Genomic DNA, 16,568 nt, shown 5'->3' with positions numbered 1-16,568 from the left:
TTTCCACAGAGAAGGGAGAATTAGAATCATTGCAGATGGAAGAACTGAGGCCTAAAGAGGCAAAGTGACTTATCTGGCATTAGACATGGAGTAAGCAATTGAGGCCTTATAAGACCGTAGTTTCTTGGTTTCTCCTTTTCTTTCCTTTTTTATCAAGAGACAGGGTCTCACTCTTTTGCCCAGGCTGGAGGGTAGTGGCACAATCACAGCTCACTGCAGCCTCAAACTCGTGGGCTTAAGTGATCCTCCCACCTCAGCCTCCCTAATAGCTGAGGTGCACTACAGGTGTGCACCCCCATGCCTGGCTCATCTTTGGTTTCTTGATGCCTATTGACTCTCATTACTGGAAACGGCAATAAAGAGGACAGATACTGCAGGAAATGGGCGCAAGTCCTCCCCTGAGGGCTCCAATTGGAAGGGAATTTTTAGAGAAATTATAGCCAATAGAAGATCTTTCTAGGAAAGAGCTGCAGGAAAGAAAACAAATGGTCTGTTTTTGTGCAGTGATGTTAAATTGCTCAATGCCCTATACTACAGTCAAAGTGAAAAGTTGGGCTACTTCAAAAAGGGCATTAGGTTAGGGTTTAAGGATGGACTTGGTCCCATACGTATAGTCTGGAAATTGCAGTGCATGCTTTGGTTATGTTCATGAGTTTGAATCATATCAGTCGTAGATCAATGAGTCTGTATTGGTGGATGCCAAATATCCTTTGCTGCATGCTGCAAGTTTGATAATGAGAATCAGACAGGAAGAACTTGAGTGAGCTGGAAACCCAATAATCCCAGCCAACGACACTGTTGTTCATGTTATTCTGGGTCCTCTCCCTGGTTGTCTTCCCCCACCCAGGCTCCCTTTAGCTGAAAACATCCAGGAAGTCACTCCCTGCCTCCCAGAGGTCCTCTATACCCTTCGCACTAGTCTCCTGCTGGGAGTAGGAGGAGGAAAACAAAAAGTATGTTCCACATTCCCATGATTTGTGACGCAAACAATAGTCATGGGGATATCAGGAATTTATCTCTCAATGATAATATTTAGAGATTTACTCAGTTAACAATTCACAAGAATCAAGACTAATCTCTGAGCCCCACCCCTACAATGACACACAATAATTCTGGCAACATTTTGCTGCCATGAAAATGAACCTCCCCTTTCTTTCCTGGTCTTTATTGTTGCTTCAAGGCTCAGACTGGTCACACCCAAGAAGATCTGTTGCTTCATACATTCCCCTTTGGTGTAACACAGTCTTATTACCACAGGAAGCCCTTAATAGTAGAACACTCTGTTTAACCATTCAGACCCCAAGACCAGACAGAGATTCACTTTGCTGCTCACCATCTGAGTGAACTTGTGCAAATCATTTAGCTGCTCTGAGCCTTAGTTCCCTCCTCTGTAAAATGGAATGCTAACAGTATTAACCTAACAGAGTTGCGGAGAAAATTAAATGAGACAACACATGCAAAGAGCAGTGCAATACCTGACACACAACAAACAGTTAATAAATGGGAGCTATATATAAAAAGAAACACTTGCTGTCTCTGAAAGTTTGCCTTAGAGAAGCATTTCCCTAGCTCCAACTACTCCCACAATGAAGTGAAGGGCTGAAAGTTGGCGCAGAAGGAAATAGTGGGGCAAATTGGTGTACATTAGTGCCGACTCCTTTCTTTTTGGCATTTAGAAGATAGGATGGTATCGAGAGAGTGCCTATGGCTGAAGGAAATAAGATCAGTGAGATCAAGGGGAAGTGGGAAAAACCCACTGCAACACTGTGAATTTAATGAAGGGAAGAAGAACAAAAGTTGAAAAAGTCAAAGAGGGAATAGAAATTTGAAATAGGATTCAAAGGAAAGCTTGGGCCAAAACAGTCTAAGAGTTATGGAAATCACTGTGCCCTCTCTCAGTAATGCTTCTTCTCAAGGTAGTGTGCCAAAGGGCTTGAAATATACTCATTATTAAATGACTGGTCAGTTTGCTCGTCCAAACTCGCTCTTCTTAAGAAGAACACTGTGCTCTCCATTCACCTCTGCAGAAACCAGTCCCAGGGAGCTAGGCCAAAAGCCAGCCTCCTCAAGTGCAGTTTCATATCACAGATTTCTAAGCCAGAGCTCCTAGGTGACCTGGCCTTCCCCACTTTTGAAAATGCTTTCATTCCCTCAAGCCAGAAAACACCAGGAGATCTTGCCTCCTGAAAGTTACCTCTGGAGGGTGTTTCAGTCTTCTCCCGAATCACCTAAGAAGCTAGTTAACAAATAGGTTTCCTGGGTCTACCCTTGGAGTTTCAGATTCAACTGGTTGAGGTGGGGCCTTCAAAATATATTTTTAAAGTGTCCCCAAGTGATTCTGTCACAAAGCAAACATTGACTTTGGAGAGGAGAATGCCTTGTTTAAGTTGAAGGAATTACAATACGGATCATCAATTCCTAACGATGCCCTCATTTTATATGTCAGGAATCTGAGGCTCAGAGGCATTTAAGCACTAGTTCAGGGTCACACAACTAATTAATAATAAAACCAGAACTCGAACCCTGGACTTCCACCTCCCAATTTAATGTAAGCTCCATTTACTGACTCTCTTTGCCTCTTTGTTAATGAGGTTTGTATTTTTGGATTAAGTATGGAGTCAGACATCCCCTCCCAGTTCTAATCAGAGTTAAAAAAACAATGTTACCTTTGCAGAATAGTTCATTAGAAAAGAAAAACATGACAATTTCCAATTCTACTTAAAGCACCAAGCATAGTTTTAAAAAGAAAGATGACCTTTCCACTTGTAACCATCAAAAAGTATAAATGTATCATATGGTTTATGCATAGAATCCATATTTGTGGCTATGATGTTTCAATTTTAAATTATTTGGCAATTAAAAAGAGAAACACTAGTTTTAAAACAGGACATTCATTAGCATAAAAACTAAAACCACTTTTTTCAAGGCAGCAAAATTTAATAATTATATTATCTGGCCATCATTTCCTCTGTGAACTATGCTTACTCTAGTCCAAATCTTTAAAAAGGAGAAAAAAAGACAAATATTAGATACAATCTAAAGTCATTGCCAAATACCAAGATTTTGAGGTAAGTGGAAAACCACAACTCATAATTGCCAATAGTTCAAGTAATCCAAATTATTCCTTTGGGGACAATAATCCACCCATCTTCTGACAGCTCAAAATCGTCCCTGGGGTGGGCTGTGTCAGTACCGCACTAGATAAAGTGAATGATGGGTAAATACAAAGGGCATTATTAAACATATCAAATCAGGAAGCTTCACTTTAAAGGCACATACATATATCCCTAGAGGAGAGAAGTTGCCAAATCTTTAGTTAGCAAGTATTAGGAGGTATGCCAGGATCCTTTTCCAGCAGTGTCCAACTCTTGGAGCATTTCTCCTTTCCAGATGTGTTTTCCATCTGTAAAATGGGTAAGCAACAACTATCATCACCACTTTTTCATGTTTCCCCATTGCCTGCCACCTCCAAAGGATTTTAGGTTGCTACTGTGCTCTTCAGACAAAAGATATTCGTAAGCTACATAAACTACCACTCAGACTTTCATCTTCTAATCCACAGACCCTACCTTTGGCCTAAAGCACACACCAAAATACCCTTGACCATATCTGGATACTGGCAGAAAACAGGCACAAGAAGATGAAGCAAGCCCAGGCAGAGTAAGGGAAAAAGCTACACCTGTACTTGTTTGCCACTATTCCCTTTGCAGAGTGTGACATCACTTTTTATTTCTGTTAGAATAACTTCTCATGGGAGGACCTCAAACTTGTCCTCTTTGCAGGAAGCCAAGTTAGATAGAAACTGATTCCTACTCACCACTCAGCCTTCAGAAAGTTGTGGAACCAATCTAGCTGACCTCAGAGATCAGTGAAGAGGCAGCAGTAGATTTTTTCCAAGTGTCTTAAGATGAGATAGAGCTCTAAAGTTAGTTCATCATTGCCTGCTGTTGCGGATGCTGCCAGCAGAGATGACCCTAAATGGTCATTCATTTCACAGTGAATTTAGAGTGATTTAACGTTGGAAAATGCTTTCGACACAGTTCTAGTTGGAAATGAATTAAAGAGCATGTTTACTTAAATAATTGATGGTGAAACATGTATTACAGGTGTTCCACGTGCAGTTAGGGATTTCTGCTCCCAGCCTTTCTCAGCCTTTCCTTTCCTCCCAGTCAAATATGGATTTTAGCCTAGCATTTGATTTAAGAGCCAAAACCTGAATTATCAGAAGACGTCAGGAGGAGGGGGAAAATGTACTTGTATACACTGTAGTTGGAGTGTAACTTGCTAGAAATATTTTAGAAAGCAATTTGGCAATATCTAGAAAAATATTAACTGAACAAATCTAATCCTAGGAATTTATCTTAAAGAAATAATGAGCCAACTGTATATGACATAGTGCAAGGATATCTAATTGTGGCATTGTTTGCTTATAAAGGAATAGATTGAAAATTGTGATTTTTAAAAAAATCATAAGCATTTCTGTACAGTGAAAGACATCCAAATCAAAGTTAAAAGACAAACGATAAACTGCTTAATATATTTGCAACATAGAGAAGAGTTAAATGGTTACTATCCAAAATATTTAGAGATCCTCATTATCAGACGCAGAAAGAACAACTCAAAAGAAGGAGAACCCAGTTATCAGAAGCAGAAAGAACAACTCAAAAGAAAAACAGGCAAGGGATATGAAATGGCAACACAGAAGAAATACAGATGGCCAAAAAAACACATGAAAAGATGTTCAACCTCACTAGTACTCAATGAAATGCAAAGAGAAAGGAGATTTTTTTTCAGCCTTCACATTGTCTAAGATTAAAAAGATCAATAATATCTGAAATTGATGAGGAAGAGTGTGGAGAAATGGCCACTGTTGATGGGAAGGTAAATTGTGATAGCCTTTCTGAGAGGCAGTTTGGCAGGCTCTATTAAAATCAAAGATGTGCAAATCAAACTCCAAACCAGCAACTTTACTACTTTAAATTTATATGACAAAATTGCTCACAGTGGTATGCAGAGTTGTATGTACAAGAAGTTACATTGCACCAATATTTAATAATGTAAAAATAATCAGAAATAATGCAAAAATTCATCAACAAAGGTTGGATTAAAGAGATTATATTACAATTATATAATAGAATACTATGCAGTTATTTATAAGAATAAAATACACAGGGAGCGGAACATCACACACTGGAGCCTGTCACGGGTTGGGGGACAAGGAGAGGGAGAGCATTAGGACAAATCCCTAATGCATGCGGGGCTTAAAACCTAGATGATGGGTTGATAGGTGCAGCAAACCGCCATGGCACATGTATACCTATGTAACAAACCTGCACATTCTGCACATGTATCCCAGAACTTAAAGTAAAATTTTAAAAAAAGAATGAAATAACTAGATGTCTACTGGCAATAAAAGATCTTCAGACATATAGTTCAGTAAAAAGCATTCTGTAGAAGAGCACATGGTCACATCTTTGATTATTTTATGTACATGAATGTATTTATGTGAATATTCATAAAAACATGCACAATGTGATACATACCAACCTGTGAACATGGTGGGGGATCAGTGTTGGAGAGACAAGGAAGGAACATTCTGCATCATATCTCTATTTTTATAAGCAAGAATGAGCATGTGTTCTTTGATAATAAAAATGGTTTTGTAAACAAGAAGAGAGCCATGTTGTGCCACTCCCCCACAATGTCCAGCCCCCACTCCCAGCTTTTAAATGTGCCCTTTTCAAGGAGACAGTGTTCCAGAATCTAAGACAACTTCTAATACCCAAAGCCCTGAGCTTTTGGTATTTAGGTGTTTGACTAGGGTAAGAAATCTGGAGAGAAGTGAAAGAGTTGTCTCATTCTTTGGGAAGGATTTTTATTTCATTTAAATATGGCATGATTGCCACCCTTTCTGGACTGACCCCCTCCCCAGTCCTCCCAAATTTCCCACCTGCCTAGCTTCCCCACTTCACTTTCTTTCATAAGGTTGAAGGAAGGGGACATGGTTAGCTCACTTCAATTCCTTTTCTATTTTTATCTCGAATTCAGGATCCAATTCCATTCTCTCATCTACAAGAAATCCCACTCTACTCCCTGTCCCCCGTCTATTTGGCACAAAGCTCATCCCAGCATTTCCATTTCCCTCCGAGTTAAGATTGACAATTCCACCTCTGGGAATCTTTCATATTTAGGTAGCTTCTACCAGTCACCCTAGGCTGTGTACCAATACCAACAGCAAGCAGAGCAAGAGCTCTCGACCTACAATGCTTTGAAATTACATGCACATGTCCATGGATGAGAGGCCTTCTCTGGGGAGTGCATCAGTAGCTTTCATGACTTTCAAGGGGATCCTTGGCACACATAAAATGGTTATTAATCAATCACCAAAGTAAAAGGACTAGGATGATCAAATCATCCACCATGAATCTCAGGCAGAATATCCAGTCCTCAGGTTACCAACTGGGTGCTTGGCTTGGTGAATCAGACAACTATACACTCAAGAGGAATGAAGAGGGAGAGAGAGAAGCATGGTCTTTTAGGGCTCCACTAGAAACCTATCCCTCTGCTAAAACTGCAATGTGAGAGCCCACACTGCTCAGAACTGGACATGACCTCCAAGTCCCACCAAATGAGCCAATCCTCACTCCCCTGAACTACACAAGAAGGCAGTTAAGTCAAAGAGAAGAACACTGGGAGGCAGCAGATCTGAGTTTCAACTCTTAGAATGACTTCTGTTCTGTCATGTGGTAGCTGTGTGACCTTGGACAACTCACTTCACTTCTTCCATCCTCATTTTCATCATCCAAACATAAGGTTTACAACAGAGAAACTTCCATAGGCATTTGTAGCTCTACCATTCTATGAATGTCCCCCACTGAACAAGCATCTCCACTACGTACTCCAGAACAGCGAATAACTTCACTCTGGCTTTACAGCATCACACAGTCTTAAAGTCACACAGTTATCTCTTGTGGCTAACAGAAATCCTTCCTATTACAACTGAAGCTTGCTGCTTTCATGCATAGAAGAGCTAATCTGAGTACAGAGTACTCTAGAACCAGCAACCCGAATGTCTTGACATTCATTTTGGGGTAGAGACTGAATGCCTTGTGCAACAGTCTCTACCCCAAACCCAGTTTGCAATGATTATCAGCCATTAAGTCTCAAGAACTCCATTCTCCTTTCAAGGCAGTTTGTAAAGAAAAAAAGGTTCTGGGAATTAATAGCAGTCAAGGGATCCAAGAAGGGTCAATAGTCACATGAATGCTATTTCCTTTATCTTTAAATTTCCTTAAAGATGGCCTCAGCTTCCCATTGACAAAATGGACCCCTGAAACTGTTGTTCAAGAAGCGTCTCCTGTAAACAGGACTCCAGCCCAGGTTGGGTGTTGGGGCTACTGGAGAGAAATCCTGCATCAGCTAGCTTCCAACATGGCCCTTTACAACTGCTTCTGAAAGACAATTAGTCTGAAGGATAAAAGCAACTTTCCAACTAAACTTAATTCCTAACTCCAGGGTTCTCTAGTCAGCAGTGTATGTTCAGATTGATGGACTTTTTCTGAAGGCTGTACTGATGATACCTCTGGACCAGGATATTAAAGGCCATGCTGAAATTTTCAGAATATGAAAGGAAATAAACCCAGAGAACTGAGTCAGCCAAGGTTGAATGAGGATAGGTCTCTGCAGTCGAAGCAGAGCAGAGAAATGAGGCAGTCTGCCCAATAATTCAGCAGAAAGACAGAATTTGGGCCTGCATTATCAGGATAATTGCCTTAATTCTTCACTTCACTTTAATAATAACCTTGAGTTTACATAGAGCCTTTCTTCTAAGCAGCTCAAAATACTTACAGAGATATTATCTTAGTTGTCATCACACCATCACAGTCAGTGAGAGTGATGATTATTATCAACCTCATTTTAAAGAGGGGGGATGGAAGGAAAGCCTGGAGGGGTAAAGCGAGTCATCCAAGCTTACCCAGCAAGATGCCGACAGCCTCTGAACTCAGAACTCAGCAGAGAATGCTTTTACCCAAAGAACGTGTCTCTCAACACCAGTAGACCCAAATGCTTGTTGGAACACCATGCTCTATGGGTAATTCCATCTGAGAAATGCTGCATATTTTATACTCCTGGAGAGTCACAATATTCATTAGCCTAGTAAAGACTTTTAGAAGCCCTGCAGGAAAGAAACCTGTTTATGTTTAAGTAAGAATTTCTAAAACTTAACTTGACCACAAAACCCTGTGTGTTTGTGTGTGTGTGGACGGGGAGAGGTGTGCCCTACTAACATTCTATGGAACTAGTCTTCTTTAGAACCTACATCAAAAAACACTGTCTAGTAACTAGACAGATCTGAGCATCAACACAGCTGACAGATCGATTCCATTCCAGCCCAAGCTTTGGAGAATGTATCTTAGAGATACTGCCTGATACCTTCTGGTATTGACAGCCAGTGAACAAAGGACCTTTATGTACCCAAAGTACCCTAGGCCATCAACTCCTCCACAGCAAGGTATTGTCCAGACGAGGAAAGAAGTCATTCAAGCTCATCTACTTCTGTCATTCCTTTCAAATAGAACCCAGGGCTATTTTTGGTCTTCATTTAAGGGGAGAGGTGCTCCAGATGGGTGCTGATCCATGTTCTCAGAACCCACACTCTTACCTAGCATAATTTTGTGACCACCAGGCATTTCCAGTAGAAATAATCAGTCTCTTAGTCTCACTCCCAGGGCCATTTATCAGCCTATGAATGCAATCAGCACCAACACAACAAAACAGGAGACTCAGAATGTGCCCCTGTTCTGGCTTAATTGCACGAGCATTAGAGCAGTCATTATATATCCATTTTAAAACTAACATACAGCACAGAAATCTTGTACCATTGTTAATTACCAGTGAAACTACTAAAAGTACCTAAAATGTAAAAATTCCTCAAGATCCCGTTCAGGTTAATTTCTATTTTATATACAGTTTGAATGATAAAAGATCACAGCCAATGGATTTAATATTCATTACTAGCATTTTCATATTCTTTTAGTATTTATTAAACATCCACAGAATGAGAGGAAATTCCTGCGTTGAAGTTAGTAAACTTTTGCGCAAAAAGTAAATGTAATGCAGGTATGCCTGTCTTTATCCATTCATGGACTATTGGGAAAATTCCGTTAGTGGATTTTTGGTTAAAAGAAATTCACTGTAAAGGTCAGAGAGGCAGTGTTAATTAACATAATCTGATTATGAATCCTTTTGTAAAGCAGCAAATTCTGCAATGTAAATATTGTCCATTTAGTTCATTTGCCTTGGGATCTCACATTTACATATATCAGATTTGCTTAAAGCAAAACACACTAATATTAATAAATGAGACAGATGTTTCTTAATATAGAGATGTGTTGTGGTCTTTATCAATCTGCAATACTGGCTTTTTTTTTGGATGTGCCACCAGTCACCACTCCAAACCAGAAAGACCCATTCTGAGTTTGTTGAGAATTTGGCAGTCACACTTCCAAGGACTCCCTGCAGTCTCACTTAACTATGACCTCTCTACCTTCATACATGCCATTCTTTCAACTTAGGATACCATTTTCCACTTAGCAACCTGGTGACTTAATTCTTCAAGACTCAATTCAAATGTCACCTTGCCCATGAAGCCTTTCTTGATCATAACCCCCATCCCCAATCAAGCTTACCTCCCTCGGGCTCCCACAATACCCTGCCTGCCCCTTGTCATACTTTACTCTAATTGTCTGTTTACACGCTCTATCTTGCCTACCAGATTGTGCACTCCCTGTGAGCTGAGATGATGTTTTATTCATTTATATACTTTCAATACTTAACATTAATAACACATAGCAGGTATGCAAAAAATGTCTGCTGTTTGATTAATCACTACCTTTAACTGTATATTTTTGGACCCTGAAAAACAATGCTTTATTAAAACCACAAATAAAAATGTCAAAGAGAAGGTTTAGCAGTTTTGTTCATTTTTATTGATCTCTTCTTTCTTTGATTAAAAAGTGGCCATGCCAGTTCATACCTTATCATTCAAGAAAGAAAGAAAAAAACCTCTATATCAAATTCATGACTAACACATAGGTGCATTTAGTTTGTTCTTTTTAGTTCAAACATAGAACTACATCCTAGCACACCACTAACTTCACTGTAGTAAGTAAGACCTGAAGACATTAGGGTGCGCTAATTAAAATGGGTGTGGGAAGGCACTGCAGGGATCACTGTAAGAGCTTTGGATCCTCATTGGCTGAGAGAGGAAAACCTGCTAAGAAAGTTGGGCATCTTTGGGAGAACAATAACGCTATCTGGTAGGGCTTGGTCAACCTGGCTCGAAATTCCGCATCGAGAAAGTCCTAAGCAACAGTCCCAGCTGGGGAGATTTCCATCACTTTGAAAACGATCATTATCCTTCCAATGTGGGCAGAACAGGTTGGACCTGATCCACCTGCGTGTTGCTGCAGTCTGGCTTGGCATGGAATGAGACCCAAGGACATGTAATGCCAAGAGTAGCCCAGCCCCATGGCGCAGACACACACACACGCGCACACACACACACACACACACACCACTCCAACTCGCACTCACTGAATTCCACACAAAACCCACACCATCTCCACGACACACACCACTGCATTCCTGTGTGTAGTCACATACAGGGAGTGCCCTCTCACATTCTCTCACTTCCCTAGTCGGCCCGACCCACACCCCACATTGCCGGCGGACCACAGCCTAGCCTGGAGCTGGAAGCTGAGGAGGACTGGTTTTGTTGTACGTAACAAAGCCCCAGGCACCCAGGTGCCCCGCGGGATCATCTCCATCCATCTCTCCCCGCCCCCATCCCTGAGCTCCCTGAACAAGAGAAAGCTCAGCCCGGGGAAGTGGATGCAGGGAGTGGGGACGCAAAGAAAGAGAGCTTTAGGGGTGGGCGGGGGCAGGAGCCCGGGCAGCTTCAGTGCTCTCTCGCCATGAACCAAAAAGGAAGGCGAACTGGCAAAGGGAACCAGCTGCCTTCCCAGCCTTTCGCCCTCCATCTATTCATACAGCAAGACTGAAAACTGGGAAACAATCTACCATCCCTCCCGCCCCGTGCCCTCCCAGTGGCTGTTGGAGCCACAAGAGCTCCAGCAGCCCGCAACAAAGCGCCCCCCTGCACAGACCTGTTCCAGCCTCTTCTTGGTCAGAGCGAAGGAGGGCGGCAGCCGAGGGTTCTGCCCTTCGCTGCTGGGCAGGAGGAGCAGGGGATGGGAGGAGGAGCAGGAACTGGGGGAGGAAGGAGGACGAGAGGGGATAGGAGATCACAGCCGCAGCGACGGTGGCGGCGGCGGTGGTAGGAGGAGGAGGAAGAGAGAAGGAGGAGGCTGCTTCGGTGGCAGCTGCTGAGGATGCTCTGGCGAGAGGCAGGGCTGGGTGCGCGGGGTGCGGGCTCACGTGCGCCCCATGGCCCGGGGATGCGCGCGCGTCTGGGTGTGTGAGAGCATCTGGGTGTATTTTGACTGTGATTATTCCAATTACGACCTAGTCTGGAACTTGTGGTTCCTGCAGCCAGGCGGAAGTGAAACCCTTCCAGTCTCTCAAGCCTGACTGTTTAGGTCGGTGGGATGGGGGCTGGGGGGAGCGAGGGCGGGGAGAAGGTGCCCGTACCCCTTTCTTCAATCTTCTTTCTGGGCACTGGTAGCTTGCATCCACACATCTCTCTGAAAACTCTATAGCCAAGGAGAAAGGAAAGAGACCAAGGACAGTTACCATCACCAACACATTGCATTGAGTGAGCACTCACACTGTACTGGGCAATGCCTGGACTAGTCAGAAGATAATTTCTGTTCTCACTGTGATCGACATTTACAAGTTGGAATGCCTATAACTTCATAGAGCATTTACATTCTACCCTTTCTCCTCTATTTCTTTCCATTGCAATAACTCTGTCCCTGTAAGCAAGTGGCATAAAATTAATTCTCTACTTTTTAGTCAGTTTATCCAATCAACATTACACTGGCCCCTGGCTTCTCTGGTGACAAGGGGTCACCTAATCCTCTTGGCATTTTTCCTCTAGGAGTGGGGTACTCAGTTTAGATGAGGACCAAGACTGGTTTCTTGGGGATCAGAGGGTTGAAGGTCATCACGGATCCAGTTGGAGATCCAGTTTGGACCTGCATCCCTAAAGCTAAAGTAAGAAACCAATTGTCAGAGACACGAACTTCCCCCATGATTCAATTCTTGGTGTTTGGAGCCCTGATGAAAATCTCCTTCCTACTCTTGATCTTTTCAGCATAGCATTTTGCTTCATCTTGCCTAATGGCTTATGCTTGTTGAGTACTTTGAGATTTACAAAGCACTTTCTAATAACAACTTCCCTACCATGGCATCTCTGTAAATTAGGCACAGAAGATATCATTATTCCTATGTTACAGAGAAGAAACTAGGGTTCAGCATGGTTAAGTGGATGTGCCTAAAATTACATGCTAATAAGTGGCAGATCCAGAACTGGAACCCAGGCCTTTGGATTTCCAGGCCAAAGTTCCTTTTTAAAATTATATCTTGGAAAGAACCTTCAGATTCATCTATTTATCTCCATATTGGAAGTAATGGTTTAGTGAGGGAAGCTGAAATTGCTAACTAAAATGAGAGTTTAAAAAATATTTTCAGTTAAATCGATGCATTCAGATGCAATCCATAGATCAGTAGACAAAAAAAGAATTAACTTTTAGGCCTCAGACCCCAATCAGCACACATAATTACTCCTTTGATTCTGCTACCAGCTACTACAAGAAAAATTTGAAATGAAGTTGCAGAAAGGACAATAAGAAAAGAGTCTGAATTTCCCAGGGTGATAAACTTGTAAATGATTCCCCCACAAGCTAGATCTGTCTCCTCTAAGTCATGAGAATGAATCATTGTTTGCCATCCATGGAGGAAACCTGTCTCCTACACACCAGCCTGGGCAATCCCAAGCATGTGGATATCAAACAAGAGAGGCAGGTTAGTGCAGTGGACAAAAGCTAGACTCTGGAGACAGACTGCCTTAGCTGGAAAACCTTGGAAGATGACCCAATATCAATGGCTTCTCCTGTAAAATGGGTGGTAGAGGTGTGAGGATGAAACGAAGTGATGCAAGTGCTTAAGATACAGCAAGGCTCAGTAAAACAATAACTGTTATTATTAGAGAAAAAAACAACTTCATTAATGAATCTTTCTCCATTAAAGGCAGAAATGATTTATTACCAATAGTGTCCCAACATTGAGGGAATGCAGAGGAAGAGATTGCTTTTCTCTGGGATAGGAGAGATAAAGTGTTGGTGTCAGGAAATAGGCATGATAAACAAGTAAAGATGAGAGATTCTCTACAATATTGAGGACCAACATGGAACTTAGAAGAGAATGGGACCAGAAGAGGATGATGAAGAGAAAACACTTAAGATTGGGTGATGGATTATGACCCAGATTCTTGCCACTCATGGCTACTGTGATTGAATGGGAGGATATGCTTGTTAATGGCTCTGCAACAATGTACATGTTTTACTTAGAGAGGTGCTTTGGCTCTTCTAAACACATTCCTGTTGATCAAAAGACATAATAAAGAACTCCATTCAGAATCTATCAAAAATACCTGAATTTGATACTCAGCCAGGGACTCCCTGTTCCAATCTGCTACCAAATAGTACCTTGTCTTGTTTGAGCCTTGCCAAGAACAGAGGAGGTTGAGTCATAACAATGCTCAGAGCCAAGCTGCATAAAAATTATGAAGGAGGTGAAATCTGCCTCTGATACCCTTCTAGTCTCTCTGTGTTTCACCCTTTCCTTCCCACTTCCAACCTCTAGACATCAAAATCTCTACTTTCTAAGCCAGGGAAAGGGCCATGTGAGTAATGCATTCACAAAGAAGTGCCTTTACATGCTTTTCTTCTCAAAAGAAAGACTAACAGGAGGAGACAATGCTAAACCCAGCAAAATGAATGGATCACTAATGATAAAAGTTCAGGCACTGTGGGTGATAGAAATGCTTTGAGTGCCTTCAAATCATATTTGGTATGAGACTCTCCATGAATAAAACCAGACTTTGGGAATTCTAATTCATGACACAACAGAAATGGAGAACACTAAGAGGCATTAGTTACTCCAGTTCAACCCCTTTGTTTAGTAAGTGATTGAATAAAGGCTCAGGAAAGTTAAGTGACTTTCCCAAGAGCACATAGCTCAAAGAAGAGAGCCATGACTTGAATTCCAAGCACAGAGCTTTTTCCACCACACTGTGATACTCCAACAGTCAAGAAGAAAACAAGGAGCAATTGCTTAGAAACTGATATTTGAAACATTTTTTCAGGTATATAGGAATGGCATGAAAACAAGAATAGAAGTGAGGAAGGAAGGTGCAGTCCTCTTTTTGCTTCTTTTGGCTTTCTCCTCACAAGTTATTTTTTTTCCTAGTAGCTTCATCCTGAGGCCACTTTAAGCAAGATTAACATGAAGAATGATCTTTGTTATGCTAAGCACCTAAAACTGGAAATAATACTAGAGATATGAGAGTAAACTGAGGGTGGACAGAGTCTAGATCACTCATTGAATCTTAAATTTTAGAATAAATCCCTGTTATGAGTAGATTATAATAAACCTTTTCTCAAAACAGAGAGAACCAAAAAAGAATCTAGTCAGTGAAAGTTTCCAGTTTATTAGAGTCCTACTAATTAAGGCTTTATTGTAATCTCAAAACACAGAAAGGATTTAAAATAATCTGATCTTTAAAAAATAAAATTAAAAACCCAACTCTATTTAAGTTTGCTTTGCTTTGTTTTATCTTCATGTTTTCTGTCTAAGCAGTTGACAGTTATTTGGGATTAGAAAATTCTCATGAGATTTATTAACTACTCTCTTTACTTCTGTATATGTTTGAAATGTTCCATAATACAAATGTGAAAAAAGACATGGTTCCTGTTCTCTAATTATTGGAAGGAAAGAACTCAGAATTCTATTGATCATGGACTCCAAGTATTTCTCTGTGTAAATTAGTATAACTTTCCTGGAGAACTAGGTGTCAATGTATAACAAAATTGCAACAAAAATAAAATAAAATAAAATAAATGTGGAAAAAAAGTTTCCCCAGGCAATCCCCTGAATTTCACAGTTGGAAAAATAATTTGAAGCCCTGGTTTCCCTTCTTGATTAGATGACTTAATTTTACAGACAAGTCATTTGATTGTTTCAGGACCCAATTTTTTGATCTACAAAATGGGGTTATAATTTTTAAGCACACATCTCTTTGCAAAACTAGGAAAAGTTGAAGCCTTGTGGAAAGACTGCTACAAAACCCATGGCTTTCAGATTCCTATGCTGGAGGTGATACATGGTGAGTGTCAGTGGTATGAGTGGTCCCTTTGAAAGTTAAATTATGAAGAAAATGGAAAACAATTAAGTTTAGATTTTTTAAAGTATTCATGTCAAAATAGCAAGAGTAATCAACAAAAGCACAGACATAAAATATGTAACTTTGAAATAAGCAGAGGGAAAAATTGAATTAAAAAAATGGAAAAAAGCTTAATTCAAAATAAGTCAAGAAAATAAGAGTAGGAAAATTAAACAAAAAATAGAACAAATAAAAGGCACATATGAAGAGGGTAGGAATAAATCCAAATAGATTAGTAATTGCTGTAAATCTAAATGGATTAAATACATCAATTAAAATATCAAGGATTATCAGAGTGAATAAAAGAACAACATTGTTTTAGTCAATTTTTTGTGTTGCTATAAAGTAATACCTGAGGCTGGGTAATTTCTAAAGAAAATAAGTTTATGTGGCTCACAGTTCTGCAGGATATACAAGAAGCAAGGTGCCAGCACCTGCTTCTGGTGAGGGCCTCCAGCTGCTTCCACACATGGTAGGAGCTGGTGTGTGCAAAGATCACATGGTGAGTGAGGGGAGATGCCAGGTTCTTTTTAAGTAAGTACCAGCTCTAACAAGAACTAATAGAGTGAAAATTCACTTATTACTGTGAGGATAGCACCAAACCATTCATGAAGGATCCATCCCCATGACCCAAACACCTCCCACTAGGCCCCACCTCCCAACACTGTCACACTGGGGATTAAATTTTGACATGGGATTTAGAGGGGTTAAACACACCATATCCAAACTATGGCATTCCAACCTTGGCCTCCAAATCTTATGTCCTTCTCACATACAAAATACAATCACTCCATCATAATAGTCTTAACTTGCTCCAGCACCAACTAAAAAGTCCAAAGTCCAAAGTCTTATCTGAGAATCAAGGTAAGTTTCTTATAGCTGTGAGCTTGTAAAATCAAAAACAAATGATTTACTTCCAAGTCTACAATGGTGAAGCAGACATTGGGCAAACACTCCCATTCCAAAAGGAAGAAATTGGCCAAAAGAAAGAGGTAATAGACCCCACACAAGTATGAGACTAAGTCTGGCAGACGTAAATCTTACAGCTCCAAAATAATCACCTTTGACTCTGTCTCACATCCTGGGTACACTGGTTCAAGTGCTCCTGAGGCCTTAAGCAGCCCTGCCCCTGTGGCTTTTCTGGGCACAGCCCATGTGGCTG

General features: G+C 40.9%; 1 protein-coding gene across 10 annotated transcripts in view; it reads right to left on the bottom strand.

The window, feature by feature from the left end:
* Positions 1-11,512, bottom strand: part of PAK3 (p21 (RAC1) activated kinase 3) — a 292,772-nt gene extending 281,260 nt beyond the window's left edge. For 6 of the 10 annotated variants that reach the window (XM_055376998.2, XM_055377001.2, XM_063703096.1 and 3 more), the window contains exon 1: positions 11,169-11,459. The gene's annotated coding sequence lies outside the window, so the exon portion shown is untranslated. Of the gene's footprint in view, positions 1-11,168 lie in introns of all 10 variants that reach the window. The other 4 variants (XM_055377005.2, XM_055376995.2, XM_055376985.2 and 1 more) reach the window with 2 other exon arrangements.
* Between the last annotated feature and the right edge of the window lie 5,056 nt (positions 11,513-16,568).

The sequence above is a fragment of the Gorilla gorilla genome, chromosome X (assembly GCF_029281585.2).
Source record: "Gorilla gorilla gorilla isolate KB3781 chromosome X, NHGRI_mGorGor1-v2.1_pri, whole genome shotgun sequence".
Taxonomy (NCBI): Eukaryota; Metazoa; Chordata; class Mammalia; order Primates; family Hominidae; genus Gorilla; species Gorilla gorilla.
Note: the sequence above shows the minus strand (reverse complement) of the source record. Positions and strands in the feature narration are given on the sequence as shown.